This window comes from Physeter macrocephalus, chromosome 8, assembly GCF_002837175.3.
Source record: "Physeter macrocephalus isolate SW-GA chromosome 8, ASM283717v5, whole genome shotgun sequence".
Taxonomy (NCBI): Eukaryota; Metazoa; Chordata; class Mammalia; order Artiodactyla; family Physeteridae; genus Physeter; species Physeter macrocephalus.
This window is the reverse complement of record NC_041221.1, coordinates 48,830,590-48,836,938: the sequence shown is the minus strand read 5'-3', so window position 1 is coordinate 48,836,938 and position 6,349 is coordinate 48,830,590. Positions and strand designations below refer to the sequence as shown.

Here is a 6,349-nt window from a genome sequence, read left to right as displayed (position 1 = left end):
ACAGGCTCAGTGAATGGATACAAAAACAAAACCTGTATACATGCTATCTGCAAGAGACCCACTTCAGACATAGGGACACATACAGACTGAAAGTGAGGGAATGAAAAAAGATATTCCATGCAAATAGAAATCAAAAGAAAACTGGAGTAGCAATACTCATATCAGATAAAATAGACTTTAAAATAAGGAATGTTACAGAGGACAAGGAAGGACATTACATAATTATCAAGGGATCAACCCAAGAAGATATAACAATTATAAATATATATACACCCAACATAGGAGCACCTCAATACATAAGACAAATGCTAACAGCTATAAAAGAGGAAATTGAGAGTAACACAATAATAGTGGGGGACTTTAACACCTCACTTACACCAATGGACAGATCATCCAGACAGAAAATTAATAAGGAAACAAAAGCTTTAAATGACACAATAGACCAGATAGATTTAATTGATATTTATAGGACATTCCATCTGAAAACAGAAAATTACACTTTCTTCTCAAGTGCACACGGAACATTCTCCAGGATAGATCACATCTTAGGTCACAAATCAAGCCTTGGTAAATTTAAAAAAATTGAAATCATATCAAGCATCCTTTCCAACCACAATGCTATGAGATTAGAAATAAATTACAGGGAAAAAACTATAAATAACACAAACACATGGAGGTTAAACAATACGTTACTAAATAACCAAGAGATCACTGAAGAAATCAAAGAGGAAATCAAAAAATACCTAGAGACAAATGACAATGAAAACACAATGATCCAAAACCCATGGGATGCAGCAAAAGCGGTTCTAATAGAGAATTTTATAGCAGTACAATCCTACCTTAAGAAACAAGAAAAATCTTGAATAAACAATCTAAACTTACAGCTAAAGGAACTAGAGGAAGAAGAACAAATAAAACCCAAAGTTAGTAGAAGGAAAGAAATCATAAAGATCAGAGCAGAAATAAATGAAACAGAAACAAAGAAAACAATAGCAAAGATCAATAGAACTAAAAGCTGGTTCTTTGAGAAGATAAACAAAATTGATAAACCATTAGCCAGACTCATCAAGCAAAAGAGGGAGAGGACTCAAATCAATAAAATTACAAATGAAAAAGGAGAAGTTACAATGGACACCACAGAAATACAAAGCATCATGAGACACTACTACAAGCAACTCTATGCCAATAAAATGAACAACCTGGAAGAAATGGACAAATTCTTAGAAAGGTATAACCTTCCAAGACTGAAACAGGAAGAAATAGAAAATATGACCAGACCAATCACAAGTAATGAAATTGAAACTGTGATTAAAAATTTTCCAACAAACAAAAGTCCAGGACCCGGTGGCTTCACAGGTGAATTCTATCAAACATTTAGGGAAGAGCTAGCACCCATCCTTCTCAAACTCTTCCAAAAACCTGCAGAGGAAGGAACACTCCCAAACTAATTCTATGAAGCCACCATCATCCTGATATCAAAACCAGACAAAGATACAACAAAAAAAGAAAACTACTGACCAATATCACTGATGGATATAGATGCAAAAATTCTCAACAGAATACTAGCAAAGAGAATCCAACAACACATTAAAAGGATGATACACCATGATCAAGTGGGATTTATCCCAGGGATGAAAGGATTCTTCAATATACACAAATCAATCAATGTGATACACCATATTAACAAATTGATAAATAAAAACCATACCAGAAAGTGGGCATAGAGGGAACCTACCTCAACATAATAAAGGCCATATATGACAAACCCACAGCAAACATCATTCTCAATGGTGAAAAACTGAAAGCATTTCCTCTAAGATCAGGAAGAAGACAAGGATGTCCACTCTCACCACTATTATTCAACATAGTTTTGGAAGTCCTAGCCACAGCAATCAGAGAAGAAAAAGAAATGAAAGGAATACAAATTGGAAAAGAAGAAGTAAAACTGTCACTGTTTGCAGTTGACATGACAGTATACATAGGTAATCCTAAAGATGCCACCAGAAAACTACTAGAACCAATCAATGAATTTGGTAATGTTGCAGGATACAAAATTAATGCACAGAAATCTCTTGCATTCCTAAACACTAACAATGAAAGATCAGAAAGAGAAATTAAGGAAACAGTGCCATTCACCACTGCAACGAAAAGAATGAAATACCTAGGAATAAACCTACTTAAGGAGGAAAAAGACCTGTACCCAGAAAACTATAAGACTGATGAAAGAAATGAAAGATTACACAAACAGATGGAGAGGTATACCATGTTCAATATTTCACAATATTGATTAGAAGCATCAATATTGTGAAAATGACTATACTACCCAAAGCAATTTACCTTGCACAGTGCAACCCTCTTGCACTATTGATGGGAATGTAAATTGATACAGCCATTATGGAGAACAGTATGGAGGCTCCTTTAAAAACTAAAAATAGAATTACCATATGACCCAGCAATCCCACTACTGGGCATATACCCAGAGAAAACCATAATTCAAAAAGACACGTGCACCCCAGTGTTCATTGCAGCATTGTTTACAATAGCCAGGTCACGGAAAGAACCTAAATGCCCATTGAGAGAAGAATGGATAAAGAAGATGTGGCACATATATGCAATGGAATAATACTCAGTCATAAAATGGAATGAAATTGGGTCATTTGTATAAACGTGGATGGACCTAGAGACTGTCATACAGAGTGAAGTAAGTCAGAAAGAGAAAAACATATATCATATATTAATGCATATATGGGGAATCCAGAAAAATGATACAGATGAATCAGTTTGCAAGTCAGAAACAGAGACACAGATGTAGAGAACAAACATATGGACACCAAGGGGTGAAAGCGGTGGGGGGGGGGGAGGGAGGTGGTGGTGGGATGAATTGGGATATTGGGATTGATGTATATGCACTAATATATATAAAATAGATAACTAATAAGAACCTGCTGTATAAAAAATAAATAAATAAAATTAAATTTAAAAAAAAACCCTTAACAGCAAAAAAGAAAAAACAAAAAAATTAACCTGGTTAGATTTACAAACTGTTAAGTTCTGAATATGCTTTCTGTTCTTGTAACCACTTACCTGAATATAATTTTACCCTGATGATACTTAAAAAAAAAAAAAAAAAAAAAAAGGAGGAGATGTTTTTTCTGTGGCAAAATACACATTACATAAAATTTACCATTTGGCCACTAGTAAGTCTACAGTTTAGTGGCTTTAAGCACATTCACATTGTGCAGCCATCACCACTCTCCACCTCCAGAAGTTTTTCATCATCCCAAACTGAAACTCCGTATGCAGTTTCATTACAATACGCATTGTATTGTACACATTAAACAGTAACTCTCCATTCCCTTACTGCCCCAGCTGTGGTAGCTACTATTCTACTTTCTATCTCTATGAATTTGACTATTTCAGGTACCTCAGATAAGTCGACAAACAAAACATTTGTCCTTTTGTATCTGATTTATTTCACCTAGTGTAATATCTTTTGTGTTTGAGAGTTTTAGTTTGTTTTTTTATAATAGCCATCCTAATGGGTATGAAGTGGTATCTCATTGTGAGTTTGAAGTACACTTCCCTAATTATTAATGATGTTGAGCATCTTTTCATGTGGTTATTGGCTTTAGTATATTTTCTTTGGAGAAATGTATGTCCAAGCCCTTTGCCTAGTTGTTAATCAGGTTTTTTGTTGTTGTTGAGTTGTAGGAGTTCTCTATATATTCTGGAAATTAATCCCTTATCAGATATTTGATTTGCAAGAAGTTTTTAATGTTGAAGTCTAATTCATCTACTTTTCCTTTTGTTGCCTGTGCTTTTGGTGTCATACTCAAAAAATCACTGGATCCAATGTCAATGTCATGCAGCTTTTCCCCTATGTTTTCTTCTAAGAGTGTTGTAGTTTAATTAGCTCTTACGTTTAGGTCTTTGTTCCATTTTGAGTAAATTTTTTGTATATGGTATAAGGTAAGGTTCCAACTTCATTCTTTTGCAATGTGACTATCCCAGTATCATTTGTTGATCAGTGATTTTTTAAATTGTGTGTTAGCCTACTAAAGTCAATCTACCTGGAAAGGACAAGAGAAAAGAGGGTCAGGGTGACATTGAGTCATTTCACAAATTGTGTTCTATTATATTTGTTTTCATAGCTACATTATAGATACCCCTAAGTCTGCTGTATAGCATTATTAAGTAGTAGTATTTAGTTCCAAAAGGTACTACGGAATTGAAAATAGAAATATTCCTATTCTTCTGACCAAAAAGAAAATTGTCACTAGGTTACACTCAGGTATGACCAATTTTGTATTAAGTCATAAATAATTTTGTGTTTAGGAAAGCTTCCAGTCTGATAAATCTTCATTTGAGCAATAGGGTACCAAAAAGACTAAGGTTGAAAGAAACTAACACAACATGTAAAGCAACTATATACACTGATAAAAATTAAAAAAAAAGAAAAAGAAAAAGAAAGACAGGTTGAGTAATTTTTCAAATGGAGAGAAGGAGAGAATAGGGTGATTCTAAAGTGAAAAAAAAAAGAAAGAAACTCAAGGAAAAAGAGTATAAACTGGAGATGCTTTTAAATTGACTAATTTAAACAAATTTGAAATATATTATGAGTGCAAAAAAAGGTGTAAGGCTTCATCAGTATTTATCTTGTACTGAAATGGAAATATTTCTATTTTAAAATTAAACAGACAACAGACTAGGAAAATGAGTATATTCACACCTGCACTTAATTGACAGTGGGACATGATAAGAATTCCAGGAATGGGTAAGTGATCCATTTCCCCTTTGTCATCTTCTCTGAGTCTGTAAATTCCCAAAGCACATCAGTTTATTTTCCAACCTTTCTGGCCTAACCTTCCTGTTTGGAAGGAAACTGGGAATAAATGAATGAATGCGGAAGGACAAAAAGACAAATAGATCTATCTTTCATGTAGGACCTTTTCTTTCTTTTATTCATTAAAGAGCAATTATTGTTAACAAATCTTCAAGCGCAACCATCAATCCAATGAGGTGTCAGTTAACTGACACCAGTTAACTGGTGTCAGTTAAAACTTTTGTTGGAGATCCAGTGAGATAAAAGGATTACAAGACTCAACAGACTCCCACAGAGCTCTACAAGTTCCCCAAATCCCAAGAGAGGGTAAGATACAAATTATATCCCAAATAAGAAAGTAGTAAGTAAATTAATATATAATATAGGATTCTTCTAGAAGCTTTGTTCTTTGTCTCTTTGCTCTCCAAGTTAATTGGTTTGATAAAAGACTCCTTAAGTAAAGTTTAGATTATTTCTCCATTGTCCTATTTCAACAGGATTTTTTTAGAGTTTAGTAAACATTTGCCTGGGGTTGGGTTTAAATTGTAGAGACAATTGTTCCCTGCCCTTCTTGAGTTTAAATACAGTTTACTCATCTTGTAAGCAGATAGGGTAAGGGGTCCCTAGAGAAAAAGAACCAGGCATGGCTTTCTTGACATAAGAGAAGCCATTTTTGGCCTAAGCCATTTAGTGCTCTAAGCCTGGCCACAATGTCCTTTAACAGGTCTCAGTAATTAATGATCTTAAAGGAACAAATAAACAACTGTTATCAGGCAAGAAAAATAACAATAGCAAAGATAATATATCAGTTGTAAAGACTCCTAGTTCTATTTCAAGGGTAAAGATTAGCCTGAAGCCCTCAACCACCAGATCAACTGGAATCTAAGAGAAGATGATGTTGACCTTTGCTGACCCTCGTGACTTCAGTCAACTAAAGCTTGGATTCTGTTGACTGCCAAAGCCCCTTCATGAATATGCATGTATCCTTACCGTAAAACTCCCCCAGTTTTGCTGTTCGGAGAGACGCTGCCTTGGGAAAGATCCCTGGTGTCCTGCTTACTGGCTGCAAGTAATCAATCCTTCCTTCTCCTGGGCTTTGGCTTGGTTGTGTCTTTTAGCTCAACACCCATCAAGAGGCAAACCAGTTTTGGGGTAACAATCCTATTGAAATATAGTAGGAATTCTCTTTCAACTGAAAGATGAATTGATTTTTCACTGAAGTTGATTAATACATTTTTTCTTCCTAGTGCATTGATGTTCTGAAAAGGGTAAGGTCTCCTTTCATCAAAAATAGAAAGTACAAGTGAAAAACATCCATTTTGTTTTCAAAACCAAAAGTGAAAGAGAAATAAGCCAAATCAAGGAATTAGCCGTTTCCTCCCGCACAACTTTTTAAAGCGTGCCTTTTCTTATCCTGCTTTTTTCCTGCTCCTTTCCATTTGGCTATTCCATATCTCTCCATGCAAGGAAACTAGAATTTCCTTGAATTTCTATGAATCTATTTTGTGAGTTTGAGCTGTTCTTTCC

The 6,349-nt window shown here is 34.7% G+C and overlaps 1 protein-coding gene across 1 annotated transcript in view; it reads left to right on the top strand.

Annotated features, from left to right (window-relative positions):
- C9 (complement C9) overlaps window positions 1-5,908 on the top strand; it is a 66,658-nt gene extending 60,750 nt beyond the window's left edge. The window contains exon 10 of the mRNA XM_024126049.1: window positions 5,667-5,908. The gene's annotated coding sequence lies outside the window, so the exon portion shown is untranslated. The remainder of the gene's footprint in view (window positions 1-5,666) is intronic.
- Window positions 5,909-6,349: the final 441 nt, after the last annotated feature.